The 24396-nt window shown below is 44.4% G+C and overlaps 1 protein-coding gene across 2 annotated transcripts in view; it reads left to right on the top strand.

Moving 5' to 3' along the window:
- CDH12 (cadherin 12) overlaps positions 1-24396 on the top strand; it is a 966930-nt gene that overhangs the window by 414876 nt on the left and 527658 nt on the right. The window contains exon 1 of one of the 2 annotated variants that reach the window (XM_048507177.1): positions 12475-12609. The exons of the other annotated variant lie outside the window; for it this stretch is intronic. The gene's annotated coding sequence lies outside the window, so the exon portion shown is untranslated. Of the gene's footprint in view, positions 1-12474; positions 12610-24396 lie in introns of those variants that run through there. 2 annotated transcript variants of the gene reach the window in all.

Raw genomic sequence — 24396 nt, 5'->3', positions numbered from 1 at the left:
AAAATGTGCCTTTTTTTGCCTGCCATTTTCGAAGCTACGTTCCATACAGACCAACAACCAAATTAACTGAGGTTTGTCAAGGCCTTTGTGTTGCAGGCCCACTTAGATGGGAATACCTGGAGGTGTACAAAAAGCTTTTGCATGGGTTGTGGATCTAGGTGCAGCTGCCATGCAAGGCTGGTGACTTGGTTTGATGGGGATCATGATCTCTAGGGTTGTCAACTTTTTGGTGAAGCCTAGACTTCTCCTAGGTCCTTTCAGCACAAATCCCTAAAAATGTTCCTAAGATATTCTCAGTCCCCCGCCCCCCTTTACCACAAAGTATGTCCACGCTCACCTTCTCCAAAATGATTCCTGGTCACCATTTTGTGTTTTCTCCATTGTGTTTTGATTATGTTGTTCAAACAATTGCTTCCATGCTTCACAGCTTCACTGTCTTCTATAGTCCAATCTTTGATCGTTACCCCCCTCCCCAAATAAACAATCCTGCACGAAAACCAGGAAATACATGCAGGGAAGAAATAGGCGAGGGACAAAAAGTGAGCAGAGAAAATGGTGTCAATGAGGAAGTGTAGAGAAGGAAAGAAACATGGGAAATGTCTGGAAGGGACTGCACAGGCAAATGAAGACATTTTTAAAAAAACATTTTAACTTAAGAATCATTTTAAAAGAGCATTCATTTAAAACATTTTGAGACTGCAAATAAAATGTTTTGGGAACCAAAGTGTGTGTGTGTGTGGAAGGGGGGAATTCTACAGAGAAAACGTTTTATTTCCTGCCTCAAAACATTTTTGTGCCTGTGCGGAAAGGCCTGATAGGCACAGGGCAAAGGCCCTGTCCATATCAGGGCCATGGCATTACAACTGATCTTCAGACAAAAGAGATCAGCTCCACCAGAGAAACAGGCAGGATCAGAGAGCAGACTTTACAGTATACCATAGATCAGTGGTTCTCAACCTGGGGGTCGGGACCCCTTTGGGGTCGAACGACCCTTTCACAGGGCTCACCTAAGACTCTCTGCATCAGTGTTCTCCATCTGTAAAATGGATAAATGTTAAGGTTGGGGGTCACCACAACATGAGGAACTGTATTAAAGGGTCACAGCATTAGGAAGGTTGAGAACCACTGCCATAGATCGTGGGCGAAATCGTTCCCCAAACTGCTCCCGCCCTTTCACAGGAACCTACCACAAATCTCCGTGAATTTCCCAGGCCACAGCTGGCAACACGAGGCTTCACCCTGTTTCAAAAGAGGCCCACAACTATCAGCTGGGGGCCTCCTGGGTGAAGGTTCTCTGGTTTTTACTAGCAGGCCCACTGTAGATGTTGCAAAAGAATGGTGAGATGTGTCATAACTAATCCATGATATGTTTCCTTGGGTTATGTTTTTGTGCTCTTAGTTCCATCATCTTTGTGGTGATCTTGTTTAACATTTTGTCTAACATCAAGTAGTAAATGGGCTTCCTTAATGGCTCTGTTAGCCAATTTTGTTAACCACGGCTAACAGAAATCCATTATTATATCCAGAAATGAGCATAACAGTCTTGTGCTTGGGAAATTTCGGGTTCAGGTTCTTTCAACCCAGAAATTTTTGGTAAAGCCGAATAAAATTGATGCCCATCAACTTTATCTAGCTGTTACAACAAAATTTCAAGTTAAAAAAATCTGAATTCTTCCAGTTCTTCCCCACACATCCCACGCCCACATCACCATTTGGGCTTGGGAAACAGAAGGAGGGCTTGAACAGTGTTGGCAGGGAAGAGAACTTCATACCACTCTGAGCTTGCCCAGCACAGCATGGAGTTTCCTTTCTTTCCCCCCGCCCACCCTCCACTTGGGAAATGGTGGCTGGGTGTGGGGAGAGATTAAAAAGCTGAAAAAGCCAAACGCCATTTGGTTTTCCTGGAACCAGGCATATTGGGCTTTTCCAAATACACTTGTTTGATTTTTTTGTTTTGTTTTTAATGGGTAACTGGAAAACCCAGAAAAAGCAGATAATTATATTCTGGTGTCTACTTTTCTGCTGCAGAGCCAGTGTGGTACAGCACTGGTTAGCATGTCAGGCAAGGATTTGGGAGATCCAGGCTCAAATTCTCACCATGCCACAAAAGGTCTCTAAATGACCTCAGAGGGCTGCTGTTGTGAAAATGAAATGGAGAAGTACGATGCTGAAGTTGCTGTGGGTTTCCACCAGGGAGAAAAGTGGAGCATAAATATGATTTGGCAAATGTATCCAGTGGTGGGATCCAAAAATTTTAGTAACAGGTTCCCATGGTGGTGGGATTCAAACAGTGGCGTAGCGCCAATGGGGCTGGGCGGGGCACAACGGGGGCATGGCCGGGCATTTCAGGGGTGGGGCATTAATAATTTCTCTGTTACTGCAAAAAACATAGTTCCTAATTTCCAGCTGGTATCTTTCTGTCCATAATTTAAACTCATTATAGCAAGTCCTATAATCTACTGCCAACAGAAACAACTACTTCTCTAATTGACTGCCTGTCAAATACTTAATACTTTCAAAGACTTAATTTTGTTTCTAGAAATCCAAAGAAGGATACTTTCCTTAAACAAGGAACTTTACCATATTTCTAAAACATGCTTTTAAAACAGCCCAACAGGGAGAATTATCCCATTTTCTACCTTTGCTAACCAGCCACATAGGAAACAACAGGACTTTATGATTTTTGGACCTAATGGAATTTCTAACGGAAAAGCAGACCCAATTAGTAACCCCCTCTTGGCACACACAAATAATTAGTAACCCACTCTTGGGAACTGGTGAGAACCTGCTGGATCCCACCTCTGAATGTATCCCCCTATGCTACATGTGTCGAAAGCCTTCAGAACTGTCTATTTATGTGTGTCAAAATGGAAGAAATTTAACTGATTTACTGGTGGCCTGCAACACCCACTCTCCTCCACCTTATTATCACATGAACAGATTTTATTCTTCCTATGTGTTTTCATCATCTATCACCTAGGGCCAGTGCAAATATATCACCTGATTCTTGCTGACTGCAGAGGTTTTTTTTATAAAGGAGTCAGTCTTAAAAGCATGCATCTCCCCCCACCTCAACCCCCTCCAACAGAAGATCAATTAAGAAAAACATACACACTAACATTACTGTGAAATCTTAAGCAGAGTTATATCTTTCAAAATCAACAGACTTCAGCAGCTGTAAGTCTGTTCCGGCCTGAACTTTTAATTACAGTAAATGCTAACCAGCCATTAAAAGAAACTACATCTGCACCTTCTTGCAATAAGTTCTTATACATCTTTATGCTTGAAAATAACAGAAAGTTGGGAACTAACTTTTGTACAGATATGTAGAGAAGGTTAGATGTGGGGAACTATATCTACCTCCAACTGACTGGCAATATAAATGAACTCCATCCTCTTGAAGAAAATAGCTGCTATCTGTATTGTTTGTCTGCTGTTCCTTGCGAATCCCTTCCTTGGTTTTCCATTATTCTTTTGATTTATTCACCTGCATTCATTCATGTATTGTTTTCTCTTCCATTCCCTCCTTTCTGGGGAGGGAAGCAGTAGTTTAATAGACTGGTGCCGAAAATGATTACAAGAGCTCTAATTGGTGATATATAATCTCTTTTTTGTTGTGCTAGTGCCCCGTGCTGCAATTATAATCTCTTCTCTACAGGGAGGAGAAAATGCCATTAGTCGAAGCAAATGTAATAGAGTCGATAATGATGTATTGCATTATACAGAGAACAGTGACCAAACCTGGCTTGTATTGAGAATTAAGCGTCCCAAATTCTTCTCTGGAATTATGACAGATATTAGGTGAATCATTTGACCTTTCTCTATGTTCACCATTTGGTAGAGCCAATATATCACAGCTGTAATTTACAAGTACTTTGTGATGTCTGCAAATCACTTTGACATCATTAGATACAAGCTGGCGAGGAGATGGTATTTCTGTCCCATTTCAGAAACTGTAAATCTTCCAAATTCCTCTTCAGGGATGCACCTGGCATATTGTACATGCAAATAGGGTAGGAAATCGTCACTCTTCATTATCAGTAGATCATGTTGCCGTTTTAACTGTCCTGGGCCCTCGTAGTTTTCTGGTATATTATTTTTCACTCTTAGAAAGGATTCATGGAAGTATATCAAGAGAACAAGCGGATGAAGGAAGATAATAATCTGAGAGCTCAGTTCTTTTGGCATGTCAGCCATCTGCGTCCTGGGATAAGATTCACACTGTAGCAGACTTGACTTATGTCAGTATCACCCAACTGAGCTCATTCCATCACGGGCAGTCTGTGGGTTAGGGACAGCTGTTGATCTATGTATAAACGTATCCATTTTCCTTCTCTGAGAAGCTCAGAATGGTACACTCAGACTCCCCCAACACCTTTTCTGTTCATAACCATCTTATATTTTTATTACTAGCAGGGCCTGGCCACGCGTTGCTGTGGCTTATTGTGGTGAAATGGGAAAGGAACAGTTGCAGCAAATCAATTGCAGAGATCAGCAGTACGTGCTCATGCAAACACGCAGCCTGATACTGTGTGATGTCATTGATGTGTGTGTCCGCATTCCTGGGGGTGGGGAATGGAAAGGCACACCTCCCACACATCTAGGCAGGCTGGTCATGATCCTTTACCTGGGAGTAAATTTGGTTGGTGGCAATGGGTGTCGCTTCTGAGGAAACCCTCTGAGGGGCACGATGCAGCCATTCCAAGTATGTCACGGTTGCTGTACCGAGCTTACTCCAGAGTCATGCGTGCCTGATTTTTTTAAACTGCAGCATTCAGGGAATCTAGGGTGCCTGGCCCCTCCCTCCCTTCCCTTGCATGTCGCCCCTCACTCTCTTCCCTCCCTCACTTCTCTTCCCTTGCATGCCACCCCCCTCCCTCCCTTCCCTTTCCCTCCGCTATGGTGGGTGGGTCATATCCAGATGCTGGGCTCCCTGCTTCCCCTCCCTTGCATGCCTCCCCCTCCATCCCTTCCCTCTCCCTCCCTCTCTTCCCTTGCATGCCACCCCTCCCTCCCTCCCTTCCCTCTCCCTTTTGTGTATGTGTGTGTATGTGTTTCACTTCCACTTGAGTTACTGCCTATGTACTGTTTCCACTGCTCATATCTGGCCCTCTAAGCGAACATTCTAAGCAGCACCAACATTCTAAGGGTGACCGTTACACACAGGCAGCTGCATGTCCTTCACCATGGAGCACCAGGAAAAAGGTGTTTTACCTGGGCCAGGTGTGAAATTTCAGGTATGTGAACATCTAAAAACACTCTCACCTGGCTGACTATAGTGGCTGGGAACTTTCAGAGGAATTGGCCCAGCAGTTACTGAGGTATACTATCATCAACAAATACACTGTTAGCTTTTTATATATCTAGATGGGATTTCTATGGTGTCTTTCCTTTTGTGGGCTCAGGGGGGCTTCCAACCTTTCATAAAGCACAATGTTTTTAAAAAAGAACATATAAATGCAGATTTAAATTGTATGTTAAGAGTTAATTTTAAGATCTAAAGGTTGAGTAAGTTTGGCCCAGTGAGAGGAGTGGAGATTTGAAGTATGCCGTCCCACTGCGTTTTAGAAACTACTAGGATCTAGTCTCCTTTTCCTACTTTGTCGTAGGTGTCTAGCAGTGGCATCCGAAGCACAGTTGCACCCTCCTGATTATGTTGAAGTCAGTGGCTTTGTATTCAGTTGTGAAGTTCTTCAAATGCAGATCACGATTCCCTCCCCAAAACACTCTGTAATTTAAGCATACTGTTTGACACCAGCAGTTAGTTCTTCACAACGCAGGCACTGAATGCCAACCAGTGTGAGGGGAAAGAATAGAGACTGTCCATCTGTGTTACATCCAAACCAGTCATTAGCACCAAATGCATGCAGTGAAAACATACAATTTCTGTAGGGATGCCAACCCTCAGGGGAAACCTGGCGATCCCTCAGAATTACAGCTCTTCTCCAGACTACTGAGCTCGGTTCCCCTAAAGAAAATGGCTGCTCTGGAGGGTGGACTTTGTGGCCTTGTGCCCCACTGAGGTCCCTCCCCTCCCCAGGCTCCACCCCCAACTCTCCAGGTGTTCCCAACCTGGATCTGGCAACCTCACCCCTCAGCACACACACACATATAAATGCAATATTGAATGTGTAGTATTTTCAGCTACTTTATTGGATAACTGTTGTCACACGTATTCAGGGACTCATTTTTTTCACATAAAGGGATTGTAATTGAGATCCTTGTATAATGTAACATCGGTCTTCAGTCCAGTCGCAGGAGTGTGCCACATCCAAAAAGAGACTACAAATAACAAGGCCAGAGACCAGAGAAGATTGCGACAAGCAGATGATAAACCAGTGACGGTGAACCTTTTCGAGGCCGAGTGCCCAAACTGCAACCCAAAACCCACTTATTTATCGCGAAGTGCCAACACGGCAATTTAACCTGAATACTGAGGTTTTTATTTAGAAAAAACGGTTGGCTCCAAGGCACACATTACTTGGGAGTAAGATTGGTGGTGATTGGTGGCTTTGAAGCAACCATGCAACTCTTCGAATGGGTGAATCATGACACTAGGAGGGCTTAGAAGCAAGCCCCATTGCCAGCAACCGAGCTTACTCCCAGGTAAAGGATTGCACTTTAGTTCTTCCCATGAAAATCAGTGGGGTTTAATAGCACTTAACAGGATTACCTACACGTCATGTCCAGTGGCCAGCTCAGCCTAGATGTGTGTGTGTGGCGGGGCGATTTTCCGCCCCCCCCCATGACGAACTCTGTGCCCGCATGCCCACAGAGAGGGCTCTGAGTGCCACCTCTGGCACCCGTGCCATCGGTTCGCCACCACTGTGATAAACAGACCTCACATAAACACCAGCCAGAGTCTATCTGCAGTTATCTGTAAACATTTCAGTATGTCCAAATAAACATTCCCGTTTGGTTTGACTAAGTTCCAATAATTAATAATAATTAATAAATCCCCTCCATCTTTGTATAAATGTATAGTAAGAAAAAAACCCCTCCCCCGTTCACCCCATTGTAATTAAGACAGAGAGAGCCGGCATGGTGTAGTGGTTAAGAGCCGTGGACTCTTATCTGGAGACCCAGGTTTGATTCCCCACTCCTCCTCATGAGCGGCAGACCGGATTCGTTTCTCCACTCCTCCATATGGAGCCTGCTGGGTGATTTTGGGCCAGTCACAGTTCTCTCAGAACTCTCTCAGCATCACATGCCTCACGAAGTGTCTGCCGTGGGGAGAGGAAGGGAAAGGAGCTCGTCAGCCACTTTGAGACTCCTTACAGGAGTATAAATCCAAACTCTTTTTCTTTTCTTCTACTGGAGAAATGGCAATAGCTACTTGTCTTTTTTGTTTTGTTTTCATAAATAAAATATTTGCTTCATGGCTTAGACAATATGTAGACCTTGGCGATAAAATTTATCACTCCCTTCATGGCCAGGAAAGAGAAAGCTATTTAGTAAAGTATTCAGAGCCTTGGAATTAGAAATAACAATAGATGTGGAAATTGTAATGACAGTTTCCGAAGTAAAAATTTGCCTTTTTTTCTAGGATGGAAATGGTCCTTTTCTTTGTGAAATACAGACATTACCATGGGGCAAATGTAAAGTTTGGAAAGGTATACACCAAGCAATGCCATTAAACTGTATCAGCTCAAACTGAAATTGGGATCCAGCTTTAGGTCCCATTGATTTTAGTCGGAAAGTTAAACATGCATTCTTATTTCTCTCTCACTGAAATTTCAAATTTCAGGTCTCTGTGCTGTACTATTTTGCTTTGACATTTCATATTCATAGAGACACGATATGGCGCCAGATAGCAAAATGTGGGACAGCCCAGTGTCTTTGTTAGCCTATAAAGAGGACTATACATATCCAAGAGCTCAAAATGGCTTACATGTGCTTTTTTGGGACATTTTTCTATTCTTGCAGGGCAAAACGTGATTAGCTGCAGCAATACAATTATTGCTGACACACCTCCAGATAATTGCCTAAATGCACTGGAGCCTTGGAGGAGAAAGTCTCTCGTTGCATGCACTTCTGCGTGAGCACTGGAATAGTTGCATGTGGGGGTACTAAGTGGAGAGGGTACGCTGCAGTCCAAGATTATTATTTTTAATAGTGGAAATCAATATGACTTCAGTTTTAATTGCATATACTTGAGGATTGCATACACTGTAGGTCTCTGCATTTATTTATTTATTCATTCCTTTCTCTCCAATGGGGATCCAAAGCAGCTTATGTTGTGCTCTTCGCTACCATTTTATCCTCACAACAACTCTGAAAGGTAGGGTAGGCTGGGAGTGTGGGACTGACCCCAGGTCACCCAGAAAGCTTCCATGGGATTTGAACATCCTAGTCTAGTCTTAACCACTGTACTATACTGCTTCTCAAGACTACTTGTGTCTTTTGTTCTTTATTCTCCACACATAAAGTGAGATGCATGGTGATTCTACACTATCCTTTCTTGACACCATGATTGACAGCATTCTTATTCATATGTAAAAGCCTGTATTTCCCTCCATTGACATGTTGATTTTTGCAATGCAGTATTACTATGATGATCATTGTTGCTTATTTTTCTTGCACAATTATTGTTGCATAACAAGTTGCGGCTTGTCCCTCCGAAGGGCGAGGAGCATTCTGTGAACTGATTTGTGACATAGTCTCTGACCTATAATCCCGACTTTCTGCATTATCAAACCCTGCGCCCCTTCCTGACCCAGTTTAATTCCTATCTTTGTATTTCCCTGTGTCTTTTGCTGCTGATGCCTTTCTTGAGCATAGGAGGTTAAGAGCTCATGTATCTAATCTGGAGGAACCGGGTTTGATTCCCAGCTCTGTCGCCTGAGCTGTGGAGGCTTATCTGGGGAATTCAGATTAGCCTGTGCACTCCCACACATGCCAGCTGGGTGACCTTGGGCTAGTCACAGCTTCTCGGAGCTCTCTCAGCCCCACCCAATCAGTCTGGCTGAGGACCACTTCCCTTCCTATTGGCCTGGAAGACTGAGCTTCTGTCTCTGGCTCAAAAATCAGGCCACACATTTAGGCTCCTTGCAACATTGATTCAAAGAATGTGGTCTTCCTCACTGAGATACAGGTCCACAGGAGAGTACACCTGTCAGGACCATGCCTGTCAGTGCCTTGATGTCTTGCTGTGTGTGAATTATAAATGTTTCTCTGTTTCCCTCTTCCCTTCCTGGCAATTTCCTGGCGCCAGCCTACCTTCAAAGAGGTGTGAAAGGTTCCCAGGTCCTTTGAAGCTCTGTAGAGTAACAGTAGTAGGAACTGTAGTAGACAGTGGTGGGATCCAAAAATTTTAGTAACAGGTTCCCATGGTGGTGGGATTCAAACTGTGGCGTAGCGCCAATGGGTCTGGGCGGGGCATGACGGGGGCGTGGCCGGGCATTCTGGGGGCGGGGCATTCCTGGCTGGGGCTGTGGCAAGGACACAGCTGCTGCACCAGTCCTTGGGTGGGAAACGAATGCACGCAGGCGCAGGCTGCCACGCACGCCGGTGTACCTCCTGCTAGACTGCTTCAAGTTCTGCATGCTACTGCTGAGAGCAGGGGCATAACTAAGGCAAAAATCATGTGGCAAAATCACCAATTAGTAACTCCCTCTTGGCACACACCAATAATTAGTAACCTACTCTCAGGAACCTGTGAGAACCTGCTGGATCCCACCTCTGGTAGTAGACATTTGGTGTGGGGCGAAACGGGGGCAGGGGGGGGTTAAAGGATGTAGGTCCTGGATCTGAGCTCTCTAACTCAGATCCTCCTTTACATTGTAACTCTTCGTATTACCTGGAATAAACTGCTTTTGGACTTTCTCTGTTATTTCCACGTTCGAGAGTCTGAAAATACCATCCTTTGCTCCAAGGAAGCACCTCACTCAATTGAACATTCATCAGCGAACAATAAGATTCATAGTGAAAGTTTCTATCTTAATCTCAGTTAGATTAAAATAGTCAATGAAAATCACGCTCAACATGGCGATACGTTTTTAGCCCTGATTACCTTAGAATCGACATTCGTCCCTCCTAAAAAAAAGAGTTTGGATGAGTACACTGGCTTTCTCTCCTGTTAAATGACTCAAGGCAGCCTACAAACTCTTTCTCTTCCTTTCTCTACAACAGACACCTTGTGAGGTAGGTAAGGCTGAGAGAGTTCTGGGAGAACTGTGGCTAGCCCAAGGTCACCCAACAGGAATGTAGGAGTGGGTTCACCACTCATGCGGAGTTGGTTTGGTTCAAATTTGGTTCACCACTCATGCGGAGGAATGGGGAATCAAATCTGGTTCTCCTGACTACAGTCCACTGTTCTCAACCACTACACCATGCTGGTCCTATCACAAATAATACAAGTAATTTAGGCAAGGCCTTTGAGAAGTCCTTCTGTACAATAACAGCAAGTGGTAATGAGATTTAGGCCATTTCTGCACGGCCATGCTGGGTGTTAGGTGAGCATACATGACGCCGACCCAACCCCCAGCGTGGCTGTGCGGAAATGGTGAACGGTCCCAGTAACTAAAGGAACGGTCCCGGTAACGAAAGGGAAGACGTGTGAATGGTCCTGGTAACGAAAGGGAAGACGGCGTCGCAGAGCGCCGTCGTCTGATCAACCTACCTTCTCTGTGACTGTCCAGCGCGTCGCTGAGGCCAGGGGACATGCCTCCCCTGCCCTGTGTGACCGCTCCAGAGTCACAGGGCAGGGGGCATGTCCCCAGGCCTCCGCAACGCGCCAGACGGTCACAGAGAAGGTAGGTTGATCGGGCAAAGGGGAGTGGGATGGCGCCTTCCAGCCGCTGCTGTTCGCACGGCAGCGACTGGAAGCTGCTGTTTTCCAACAACCTCACTCAGGGAGTGAGGTGGGAAAATGGCGGCTTCGTGCCACCAGGGAGGAGCGAGGGCGGCACGGCTGTGAAGCAGCTGTGCCCCCCCCATGTGAACAGCTCCCTGGGGACAGCGTTTTTGCCATCCCCAGGGCGCTGTATTTGGCCCGTGCGGAAAGGGCCTTAGAGAGGTGTTATGTTCTGAGGGCTGTCTGAGGCTAATTCTTCCACTTGGGATTTATGACTTCAGACAGCAGACACAGTATTCATTTTTTAATGATCTTCTACATGGGGGACACACATACAGACACAGAGAGATTTTTTAAATAAAAATGATTTTTTTTTGGTGAAGACTAGGCTAGAACCCTTCTCCCTGATGTGTTAACTTTCCCTGTAGTGGTACTTTTTGTACGGAGAAGCATGCATTCACAATGAGCTCCCATCTGTCATCATAAATGGTAAAGTACAGGTAGAAGTTTACTATTTGAGTGAGAATTAGGATATAGTTTTGAGGCATCTTCCTGAAATTGTTACACAACAAGCTGTTTTGTTTTATTTTGTTTTAACCACTTTGTTTTTAAACATTCAAGTTTGAATACCAAAGCATTCTGCAGATGTTCTTTACATTAAGACTGTAATGATATGTGACTACTTATGCGTCTTCTGTGTTGTTGTTCAGGCCTCTTCCTCATTGGCCAATAAACACAGGTGTAGGATGCTAAATAACCCATGGCGGCCTGGTAGCTTTTGTTTCTAACATTTCGCCCGCATCTATGACTGGCATCTTCAGAGGAATGTCACAGTAAGATGTTTTCTCTACACGGTTCAATGTGGAGTGACTGTGCGTTCCGGGATATGTTTTGTCACCTCAAAGGGGGGGGAGAGCAAGAGGCATTTTCGTGTCTGTGCATGGAGTTCATTTACATTTGCAGTTGCATTTACCAAACCACGTTTTCCTCTGACATGTTCATAATCAATTGGAGCTATCTGAACGGGAATCTTTATAATGATAAATAAATTGTGGAATTCATTGCTAAAGATATTGTTGATTAATTATTTTGCATACCTTGAACCTTAAAAAAAGACCTTAAAATAGTAATAATTGATAATTAATTTTTAAAAAACCCAACTTTTTGAAACCAAAAAGTACCTCGGAGCACCAGTTATTGGAAACAAGTTAGGTTAGTGAAACTGTATGTAAGAGCAGTCCATAAATTCTTATTGTGATACTTGATACACCCACCGAAGTCAATGGGCTTAGAAGGGCATAATATTTCTTAGAATGTCCCTGCCAGCGCTGCAGTTCATAGTTTAGATCCGAGTTTACCCACTGCCATGCGGAATGGCTGAGCATATCATGGTTCCATTGTGTGATAAATTTGCCATGAACAGCATTTGAACTTTATTTCATTTGTTTACCCGGTGCACGAAAACTGTGCAATTGAGATTTATAATGCCATCTTCCTCGCTTGCCTCCCTTCTCTCTCTCATCAGTATTCGTCGCTGATCCTATAAACATGGGCTGTCAGCCAACTCATCCTTTCAGAATTCCACGTTCCCTCCTCCTGCGCCCCCGTTATGCGGCGTATCGCCCCCCCGCCCACATTCCACATGCTGCAGCCTCCGTTCAGCTCATACCCTCACATCTCGTTCATCACCGTGACACCAAACACTGCACAACTTCTTAAGGAGGAAAAAAAAAATAAGGTCAGGGATATGAAAGGGAAACGAGAAATAAACAACTTCCCAACAGAAGCAGCTGGGCTACAAGACACTGTGGGAGGTAAGACGGGAACCAGTTTCTCTGCCAACAGCTGTGCTGATCAGAATGTACTTGATGGTCAAGTCCTGACCCTTTGGAGCTAGAAAGCAGAAGTAAAATCTTGGCTGACTTGATTTTTTTCCTAGATGAGAAAAAAGGTTAACCGGAAGACTTAGAGACACTAGAAAGGCCGGGGGGGTGGGGGGGATAGGCAGCCTGAGTGTTTTTCTCTGCAAATCGAAAGGAATCGAAACATAGCTGAGTGTGTTAATGAGAGGCACTGTGGGGTTGTCTGGACTCCGGTGTGAAATCTGTGAGAGGGCAGTGGAGATCTTCGTCAGTATTGATGGGATACGGGAGCTGCCATTTTGACTTGTGTGGGGATGGTAGGCGTGCATTCTAAAACGTCGCTGGTCTGCAAATGCATGGGGTTGTCAGCTCTGGGTTGGGAAATACCTGGAAATTTTGGGGGTGGAGCCTGGGTAGGGTGGGGGGCTCAAGAGGGGAAGGGCCTCAGCAGGATCAAATACCATTTGGGACATGATCTCCAGGTGCCCCCTGGAAGTTGACAGCCCGACAGATGCACTCAAGGACTCTGTGGATTCCAGACACCATCTGGAAATTACATCTCTGCAGGGGCGGGAAGTGGGGAATTCAAACAAGTAAACAAATAAAACAGACCCCAAATCTGAATCGAAACCTGGTGGAACACTCTTCCTAGTGAAATGTGGGCCCTGCAGAGTCTGCCTCAGTTCCACAGGGCCTGCAAAACAGAGCTGTTTCACGGGGCCTTCTCTGTCGAGCCAGTCAGACATCCCCTTTCTTTTAAAACTATCTCTGGTCCTCACTGGATACGGCATATGCATTTCTTTCTTCTATTTCTTTTGTGCTCCTGTGTTGGGGGGTTTATGCTATCTGTTGTATCTGTTTTTAAAACTTATGCAACTTTGATGTTTCAAATGTTTTATATATTTATGATATTTATGATATTTATTATGTATGTTTTACTGTGAGCCGCCTTGAGGCTTTGGAGATATGGTGGGATATAAATGCAATAAATAAATAATGAATTAATGAATTAATTAACGCCCACAGTTTCTCTTCTATTCCCACCTTTCAATAACTGTGTGTTTAGAATTCTGAATGTGTATGGATGTGCTTGCACTGTACGTTTTATATCATTATCATTATCATTATCATTATCATTATCATTATCATTATCATTATCATTATTGTTATTGTTATTGTTATTGTTATTGTTATTGTTATTGTTATTAATGTGCAGTTAGATGCATCAAGATATTGTGGAACATGTTCAATGTTCTTTTTAAAAAGAAAACAAGTATGTCTCATTTGGAAACCCATTACTCAGAGCTGGGCAGTTGTAACAGTCAGAAAAAAAGTCCTTTCACAATGAGAGAAGTGTTCAGGGTGTAATGAATGCAATAAATACATAAATAGTAGTTATTTAATCTGTACGTTATTGACAGGGTATGAACATATCAAACCGCAGCATCTGTCCATTTGAGAATAAGAATTTATGCATTCCTTGCATTTAATTGATCAGTCTACACAGTGTGAGTTTTGGGAATTTTAAACAAGCCAAGCAGAGGGGGCGGGGATCCAGTAGACATTCTCCAGTTTAATTGGGGTCTGGACAGCCCAGACTAGCCTGATCTCTTCAGATCTCAGAAGCTAAGTAGGGTCATCCCTGGTGAGTTTTTGGATGGGAGACCTCCAAGGAATACCAGGGTCATCCCGTGGGAGGCAGGCAGTGAGAAACCAACTCTGAATGTTTCTTGCCTGGAGTCAGATGGGCCTTGACAACTGAAATAAAATAAAATAATATGGTATAGTCATCCTGATATTCTTTATGATGTCACAACTGTGGGTGGCAATGCAGAGAGGAATTTATAGCTGAGAATGGGTTTACTTCGGCACAATGAAATCTGAGTGAATGCTTTGGCCTGATTTAATTTTATTGATAGGTTAGATTGCTTTGGAACACCACATGGAGTTTGTACATGGCACAGTTCCATGACACAGAACAGAAGTATTCCTTCTGGGAGCAGAACATTCTTTGTAGATTTGTCATGGTTGAAAATTGCAGATTTACTCTTCTTCAGCGTGTATTGAGGAGATTGGAGTTGAATGATTTATAGGATGAGAAACTAGATCTTTGGGGAAGAACCAACATGAATTGTGTCTGTTGTGGAAAGAGCAGAGGAATGAACAGAATACAGGTAGAAATTTCATAGAGAACTGTGATTAGCCTAAGGCCACCCAGCAGGCTTTGTGTACAGGAGCAGGGAAACAAATCCCGTTCACCTGATAAGAGTCTGCCACTCCTGTGGAGGAGTGAGGAATCAAACCCAGTTCTCCAGATTAGAGTCCGCCACTTTTAATCACCACAGCATGCTGCAAGCACTTTGCAGCTGCCAGCAGCCGCTGGTCCACTTGGTTCCAGTAGCCTGGCAGGGTGGCAGAGAAGCACAAGAAAGGGCAGCAGCTGCGGCAACTTACCCAGGTTAAAACAGGGCAGAGAAGGAGCCCATAGTGTGCACAGACACAATCATTTGGCATTCTGTATTGGTCTCCATAGTCTCTATGGTGTTACCATAGAAATTATTGAGGTAAAGTTATAGATCACCACTTTTCTTTTGCTCCTGACAGATGTATACCGACAATAAATGGGGCCTGGAGAAACCCCCCATGTGCCCCACTGCACCCTGCTTACCTCAGCTGGCGGAGGAGGGTTGTGGTAGTCCCAGCCAGCCTGGTGGGGCCGGGCCTGGTGGGATCTGACTGAGGGGTGCCTGGTGGGCCTGCAGCAGCCTCCCGGCCCTACTGGGCTGCTCAGGACCACCGCCACCCTCCTCTGCTGGCTGCTCCTTCAACTGGCAGAGGAGGGCAGCCTGGCGAGGCTGGGGAGCCTGGCAGGGCCAAGCCAAGGAGCACCTGGCAGGCCTGCAATGTGCTCCCAGCCTGGGCAGGGGCACATCTCTGTAGGAGGGTGTGAGGGGCAATATGATCCTAATGTGATCTAGTGGGTGGCACCTGGGGTCCCCCCCATGTCCCTCTGGCAGATACGCCCCTGGCTCCTGCAGACAAAGGGAACTAATGGCAGGAGTTTGTCCATTCATACCAGAAACATGGGAACCTGATTATGATTTGTAGAGATGCGTGAAACCTACCTCAGAAGGGTTGTAAATATTATCAAAACACTTTTTGTTTTCCTTTAACATTTTGCTTGAGAAGAAACCTCCAATTTTTCTGTCATTTCCCCTCTGGAAAAAGGTGACATCTCTCTAGGCATGTGCAGAACCCCATTTCCTTTTTTGCTCCCCTCAAAATCCCTCTGCTATTTCCCTACAGGAGGCACCCCGGTTTTTCCTTTAAATCTTGTCCTGGGGGGCGGGGGGGGGAATTGCTGATGGAGACGAATGTCATGGCTCTATTGCTGCTTCCAGGACAAGAGTTAACTAACTCTCGAAAATGACCTATTTTGCATAAATGTAAAGTCTGGGCATGAACGCTGCTCTGTTGTACTGCATGGATTTGTCTAGAGTACGAAGCTGGAAGTGTGGTCACGGAACGCAGAGATGTGAACCAAATGAACACACTGGGGGGATAAAATATTCAGAAATCAGATGGAACTAAGTCAAGCTGAGAATAAAACAAATTCTAGATTAATGCAAACAGCAGGAAACAACATAGAGTGTCTGCAGAGAATAATAATCAGCCGTGTGAGTACCTCAGAAAGGGGAAAGTGTGTTTAGTCCCAGGGATGTTACTATGGACTGTCAAGTATAAATACAGCATTGTGACTTCACAGCGCTCAATGCTGTCTTAAGTCACTGCTGTTTCTTACATCTGGCTCTAATGTGAAATGATTCATAGACTCCTGAGGAAGACAGGAAAGTACATTAGAAATGAAACTGAATTGTGGAGGAGAACATTTGAAAGACACATATGTTATAACCCCTTCAGAAAGGGGGGTATTTATGGCACAATTAGAAAATGTGTGTGAGTGGCATGAAAGTAACAGTGGAACAATAAAACTCCAGCACAGTGGCATCTCAAAGACTGACAACATGTATTCCAGCATAACAGTTGTTCTGCTATTGTGTGGGTGGGTGGGGGGATAGAAACCCTTGCAAATGCCAATTGTATTATCATAGGGTTGTCAACCTCCAGGTGGTTGGTAGTGTTACCCAGCTTAACAGTATGAGAACTTATTTTTAAATAGCAATGGGGAATTACTCAGCTTGGCAATGCGAGAGGAAGGCTGGGAGGGGATTTTTTAGACAGCTATGCTGGAAAATGGTTTGAAACGTATCTGCAGAGAATTCACAAAAGACCAAATTGCAATTTAAATATTTTTATATAAATTTTGGTTGCAAACAATCACACAGTGAGATGTATAGGCACATACACACAGTTCCTAAGTATATAGACAGGGAGGAAAAGATAGATTGGATGATAGAATGGAGATGGGGAAGCAGGGGACTTATACGTTACCTAAGATCTGCAGAGAAGTTCCTGAAGAAAGCAACGATCTCTATGCCAGCATAGAAACCCAAGCTTAAGGCGATCTATATCGTGGTCTCACAACCAATGTGACTCAAGAGAGGTTCAGGGCTAGGTATTGAGCACTGAGGAGCTGGGGTGCACAGTACTTTTATACCCTTTAGCAGTTTGGGGGGTGGGGAGCAAGCAAGTTTTTATTCCCTGGATGTCCAAAGTAAGTTTCTGTTTCCTGGATTTTTTTTTTTTTTTTTCTAGTAGAAGTTTCCCATGCTGGATCCTGGTTTTGGCATTGAGCTAATTAGCAAAGTTCTCCTTATCTTTTGTCCCTACTTCCCGGGACAATGGAGTCAATTGGTCCTGATTGTATCAGTAAAGCCTTGATGGGCTTTTGAATAGAGAGTCTTCTAAAAGACTTTGCCCAGGTATTAAATTTGGCTGAGGCTTTGATTGGATCAGGAAGGGATCGTTTTGATAGGGAGATGGTATCTGGAGGTTGAGGAAATGCAGGGAAGAGGCAATTGTTGAGGAAATGGTTTCTCAAAAGCACATCAGATATAACATGTAGTGCCAGGGAGTCCTCTATGATCCATTGTATCACAACAGCTGAGCGGGATGTGGTAATCAAGATATGCCCATGGTCAGTGAGGCTTTCAGATTCTATTGCCTGGGGTAACTCATGCATTGATTTAGTTTTGCAAACAGACCTTTTGCCTTTGGCCTGTTATTTGGATGGACAATCTACTATCTACACATAGGAACTGGCATTTTGTAGCACACAGTGTAAGAAATAATATGAAATCCAACATTTCATAAGGCAGGGGTTGAAGGCCATAGTAACAGTAGACATCTCCAAGGACCTCCAACTGACCGCCATGCAAGAGGCGTTAGTTCCCCTGAAGAAAATGGCTACTTTTATGGGTGGGCTCTGTACAGGATTGCCAAGTACCCCCAGTGCTGTCACCTTCAATTCATACCGTAAGTGATGTAATTGAATTTCCAGTGTCATAGATACTCTGGTATTTGGACAAAAACTCTATGGTGGAAGCCATTTTTACCATAGAGTTTATGCGTAAATAACAGAGTGTCCATATGTTGCCAGCAATGTGATGGTATCACTTCCAGCAAGCATCAGGTTGACATGTCACCAGTAACAGAGGTCTAGGTCTCAGTTTTCTACTGGTGGCAGGGGAGGGGCTCAAAATGGGGATCTCCAGGGGGTATTTGCCAGCCCTAACCCTATGACAACTACGCCACTAATTCTGTGTACCCAACTGAAGTTCCTTCCCACCCCAAATCCTGCCCTCCGCAGACTCCACCACCAAAATCTTCAGGAATTTCCCAACCCAGAGCCGACAATCCTAAATATTCAGGTTTATAATATGGCTAAATCCTTAAAGATGTCTAAGGGAGGTTAATAATAGCAAAAATTGAAGTTAAGACTGCCAGCCTAGGACCTTGGTCGTAAATCTGAATTATTAAAAACCTGGGGGGGGGGGGACCTCTTTGCAGGTTTTTTCAGATGGGAGTTACCGAATGGGTTTCAGCTTGTTCAGCTTTTTCGGCTTTTGCTTATAGAGAGCAAAGCTCTGGGAGAGAGCCTGGGTTTTTTTTTGCAATCTGGGAGGCAGCCAGGTCTCTTGAAGAGGGTGATCTCCTCTCTCTACAATCCCAAAGCAGGTTCTTGGCTTTGCAATATGGGAGAGATCTGGGTTGCTTGCAGCGAGTGGACATGTGGACTTGAGAAGCAGGGAAAACTGACATTTTTCCGAGTTTTTAAAACCTTAAAATTTCCAGTAAATAGCCAAATGGGCATTAGCTTTGTTCTTCTTTATTAAATATATATATATTTTAAAAAAAAACTCAAACCCAAAATTTACTGAAGATGATTGTTTGTGTTCAGTGCTACTGCTGATCACTGAAATGATGTGGGAGCATGTGTGGGATTATGGAAGGCTGAGACTGAAGAAACAGCCCTGTTTGGTCCAGAATGAGCTTGTAACACCCACCATCACAATTGCAGATAAAGCTATGTGCATTACATACATACATACATACATACATACATACATACATACATACATACATACATACATACATACATACATACATACATACGTGTGTGTGTGTATGTGTATGTGTATGTGTATGTGTATGTGTATATATGTATGTGTATATATGTATGTGTATATATGCATGTACATATACATATACACACATACACACACACACACACACACACATATATAGCATTATATATATATGCATTATATATATAATGCATTATATATATATAATGCATATATATATGCATTATATATATATAAACACACACATTACTGACCAGTGACATATCACCAACTTGAAAGGAGGTGGGGGGGGAAGGCTCAACTATCTTTCAACAAACTTTATTCTCTAGTCATCTAGAAGCAATCCTTTCCTCAGGTGAACAAGCAAATAGCAAGCCAGCTCTAAATAAATAAGCAATTTATTTATTTATTAGACTTCTAACCTTTCCTGACTGGGAATTTTGTCTTAATGTCGAGATGTAAAATAATAGGGGAAGCAGAGTGTCATTTTTGTCTATTTTTGTTCATTTGACTTGTTTTATTAGCTCACACAAATAAAATAAATATGAAGTTATATATTTTAAGGTATTCTTCTTTCCTGTCAGCCTTTAAGGATGACATGAAGTACAAATTGAACAGAGGATGTAAGGGAGGAAGAGGAAAAGTAGAAAGTCAGAAGCAAATGTGTGTATTAGAAAGGAGATCAGACTGTTCAGTGGTTGTGGAACCAGACAACTGAGGAGCATATTGGGGTAATGCAGATATGGAGTGCTGACTTTAAAAAAAAATTTGGGGAGTAGCTGTAACCACAGCACCAGAAACGTCACGATGTCACTGAAGATAAGCTGTTTGTATATAAGACAACTGTATTTCGTTTTAAAAGGGATTTCATTTTTAAAAAGATTCTGAGGCAGAGCTGCTGCCTGAAATATCGAGGAGTTATTATTAGAAGTGTGTATAGCCAGGACGGTGTAGTGGTTAAGAGTGGCAGACTCTAATCTGGAGAACTGGGTTAGATTCTCCACTTCTCCAAACGGAGTAGGGCTGCAATCTCTAGGTGATCTGGAATTTCAACTGATCAGTTCGCCTGAAGAAAATGGTCACTCTAGGAAGAGTCTACAGTAGACTCCATGGCATTATACCACACTGAAGTCCCTCCCCACTCCAAATCCCACACTCATCAGGCCCCACCCCCCAAATCTCCAGGTATTTCCCAACCCGGAACTTGCAACTTTAACATGAAGGGCCCCTGAAGTAAACAGTGAAATTGTGCCCCCCACATCCATTTTTTAGAGGCGCAGGCCTAGATTGCATGGGTAGGTGCCAGGTGGGTGGGTGGGTGGGTCAGAAGGTTCATCAGAGAAGAAAGAAACTTGGCAGCTCTTTAAGCTGTCCACTTATCTGGTAGACAGAGAAGCAGGGAGAGGAAAATAGGGGAAGGGATGAAGGTAACGAAAGAGAAAAAATGAAAGAAAAGAAAAGGGAAAGGAAGGAAGGAAGGAAGGAAGGAAGGAAGGAAGGAAGGAAGGAAGGAAGGAAGGAAGGAAGGAAGGAAGGAAGGAAGGAAGGAAGGAAGGAAGGAAGGAAGGAAGGAAGGAAATGGAAGGAAAGAGGAAAAGTGGAAGAAAGGGAAAGGAATGAGAACAAGTGGAAGGAGTGAAGGTAATGTATAAGAAAGGTAAAGAAGGAGGAAACAAAGAATGGGGTTACCTGTTGGTGGCTATCACCCCCTTTCCCGGGCAGGACACTCCAGAAGACCCACCATTCTTGAAGTCTGTAGAGCCTTTGCAGTCCAAGATTAGTTTCTGGGGGTTGTACAGATTAGTTTCTGGGGGTTGTACAGATTAGTTTCTGGGGGTTGTACAGCTTGCTGCAAAACATGGCTGGCTTGGGATGTGGAGGCTCTGAGGGGGACCTTGCCTTTGGTTCCAGGTCCCCCGCTCTTTGAACTGGGATCCCTCCTGCAGGTTCCCTCTGCTCACTCTGGATTCATACCGCATATTGGGGACACACACACCCCTCCTGGTTATGTCTGCCTTGCCTGCAGAGCCCAGTCATGTGGCAGCAGTATATGGCCAGTCACAGCGGCTCCTTCCAGACTCAGCAGTGTCTCTGGCTTAACAAGCCAGCCCAAAGTGCAGGGAAAGAGCGATGGACTCCCCCACAACTGGCCTATTGGACTTTGCTTGGGAACCTGAACCACCTCCAGCTCAGGAGAGCCTGGTTGGCCAAGAGCTGGACGTCAAAGGGGAAGGGGGTTGGGCTAGAGCCTGGGGGCATGTGTGTGCCCTGCCTCCTGCCACACCCCACCACATTCCCAGAATGCCCCCCACCATGCCCCTGCTATGCCACCGCCCCAGTGCGCGCCGAGTGCAAGACGCCTCACCGTGCCCCACCCCCTGGCAGCTATGTGTCTGAGTTAGGTGGAGCTTGTGTGGCAGCCTTGGATGGGAAGTGAATGCCAGGCCACGCCCTGGAGCCGTGCTGTCAAAGAATAGTGAAATGGACCCACTACCATCTTAGCCAGGTTTCAGAACACAAATGACCTCAAACCTGGTTAGTTTGTGTTCTGAAACCTGACTAAGACTGTAGTGGGGATTCGATCGGGGAGGTTGCCCCTCAAACCTGGTTAGTTTGTGTTCTGAAACCTGGCTAAGATGGTAGTGGGGATTCGACCAAGGAGAAAGTGTCCAGGCACTTGGTTGTGCCGAGTTGTGCTTGGACAGTAGATGCCACCAGAATAAAAAGATCTTCATTGTGTGACTGAGGGTAAGCAGCTGCAGCCATCTTGTGACCGCCTCCGCCTCCTATAGCAACTATTTTCTGGCAGCCATTTTGTGGCTGAATTCACCACGGTGTATCAGAATTCCAAAGTTGCCTACAGGTTCAAGAAGGTTAGGGACCCCCTACACTGCACAATAACTCGTTAGTACTTTCTTCTGAGTAACGTACGTAGGATTCAGTAGAAGAGCCCCTTTTTAAGTACGTAAATAAAAATAAACAATGCACAGTTCTATTTGAGTGTTGGCCATGCCTTTGCGTTCCTACCAGTGGGGCTCTTGGCTGCTTTAATGGATGGTGAGAATTTGAATTCAGGTGCTAGACTCTGTGAAGCCCTCACCCTCTTTTGCTCCACTAAATAGCCAGCCTCAGAGTGTGCAGTCGTTTAAATCCTTTGAAGCCTTTATATCGAGCCTGCAAAAGAGCAGGAAGCCATAAATGCTCTCCATTTCCAACTACCATATGCCACCATATGAGGACGACAGGATGCGTTTCAGTACGAGGCGGCGCGGTCAGTTTATTGGCTGCCAGTGATGGGATGCGAAACTGCAGCCACCTGCTCACAGTGAACTCCGGTAAAATCTTGAGATTTGAAAAGTAGAGGTTTCCTTTAGGAAACAACACAGACACCACTCTGACTATTATGCATTCACCGGCATCAAAGATTTAAAAACCTCAAACATTAAACATGCGCTCTTGAGATAAAATATTCATGCAACATTTTGTGAAGTATTCAAAATGCAAAGCTACATACTTCTCTATAGATTATATTCTGAGTTTACTAAATTATTTGACACCTGATTATTACTGCAATAAACACGCTCGTTGTTCAGAATGTATTATGTAAAGCTTGAGACCCCCGTTCAAATCCCCATTCTGGCATGGAAGATGTTGGGGCAGTCTCAGTGGTGGGATTCAGCAGGTTCACACCACTTCGGCAGAACCCGTTGTTAAAATGTAAATTGTAAACAACCAGTTGTGAAATTATTTGAATCCCACCACTGGTCAGGCTCTCTCAGCCTAACATACCTTGCAGGGCAGTTGTGAGTATAAAATGGAGAAGAGGGTGATGTAAGTCACTTTGGGTCCCCGTTCGATTGAAAGTTGGAGTATAAATGAACGAACAAGTGAGATAAATGAATAAAACATCTTGTGATATACTGCCAGCTTGTTATTGTGCAGGGATTTTGCCATAGTTGCCACTTCTTCTTTTAACAGTCCATTCATGCAGGTTTTCTGATCATTCTGTAATAGCAACCTGAAATGATGAGTTCATCAAACATGGCTGCTACCCTGTCAGCCATCTGTCTGGTAGAGGGGGCCCCAAACTTCTTCAGCCTTGTGGGTACATTTGGAAGGCTAACACAGGGTGGTGGGTGGAACCACAAAATGGCTTCTACAGAAGGCAGAGTCAACCACAAAATGGCTGTCTTTGGAGGCACAGCCAAATGTCAGGAAGTGAGGTTATGTGTAACTCTGGAAATAGCTTTTCAGCATTTCAGACAGACATTTTGGTGGATTCTGCATAGGCCAAATATAATGGGAATAGGACATTATATAAACCATTTGCGGGGGGAGGTTTGGCTCGTTCTATTCTGCTCAACCTGGGTATTTTGAAAATTGCTAAACCAGCAATCCTTTTGCACAATTCCAGGTTGGAGGAGCTCCCACACAAACACAACTGGCAGGAGACACTTTATTTCCCTCCCATCCACCCATTAACCTTAGGTTCTGCTTTGCCTACTATGTTGACTACCATGTCAGAGAGAATCCACCCACCTGTCACCCTGTGCAGGTCACTCAGCACATTCTCTACGTGCCCAACAGTGTACAAAGTCACCCAACACATTTTCTCCCCATGGCAGCGAGTATGCCCAATCTACAGCAACAGGTTCATTATTGTCCAGCCATTGCAAGGAGGTCCCTTTTCCTTTTGTGTGCTGCACGTGTGCAGCTACGCAGCTGCAGCCGATCAGATTGTGGGACAATCGGCCTGGCTTTGGGAGCTCATTTCTGTGTGCCTGAAGAGCTACACACGTGTTGCAGGAAATTAAAAAGAGAGAGAAGCATCTCCATGTGAAGGCGTGAAAGCAACCAGGATTGTTTCCATCGACTCCAATCGCTTCCTGAATGGGGAAAGGGCACACATACAAAGGGGAAACAGGAAAATGGGTTCCTTTCTAAATGACTGCAGCGTGTTATACATGTGCTGCGTGGAATCCACCTTTGTTTAATGGGATGCCTTTTAAAATTAACATATTGTTTAAAACATTTTGTTATATGCACACAAAGGCTCCTTCTGCACATGCAGAATAATGCCCTTTCTATCCATTTTCAGTGCACTTTGCAGCTGGATTTTACTGTGCCGAACAGAAACATCCACTTGCAAACAGTTGTAAAAGTGGATTGAAAGGGCATTATTCTGCATGTG

This window comes from Sphaerodactylus townsendi, linkage group LG09 (assembly GCF_021028975.2).
Source record: "Sphaerodactylus townsendi isolate TG3544 linkage group LG09, MPM_Stown_v2.3, whole genome shotgun sequence".
In the NCBI taxonomy this organism is placed as follows: domain Eukaryota; kingdom Metazoa; phylum Chordata; class Lepidosauria; order Squamata; family Sphaerodactylidae; genus Sphaerodactylus; species Sphaerodactylus townsendi.
Note: the sequence above shows the minus strand (reverse complement) of the source record. Positions and strands in the feature narration are given on the sequence as shown.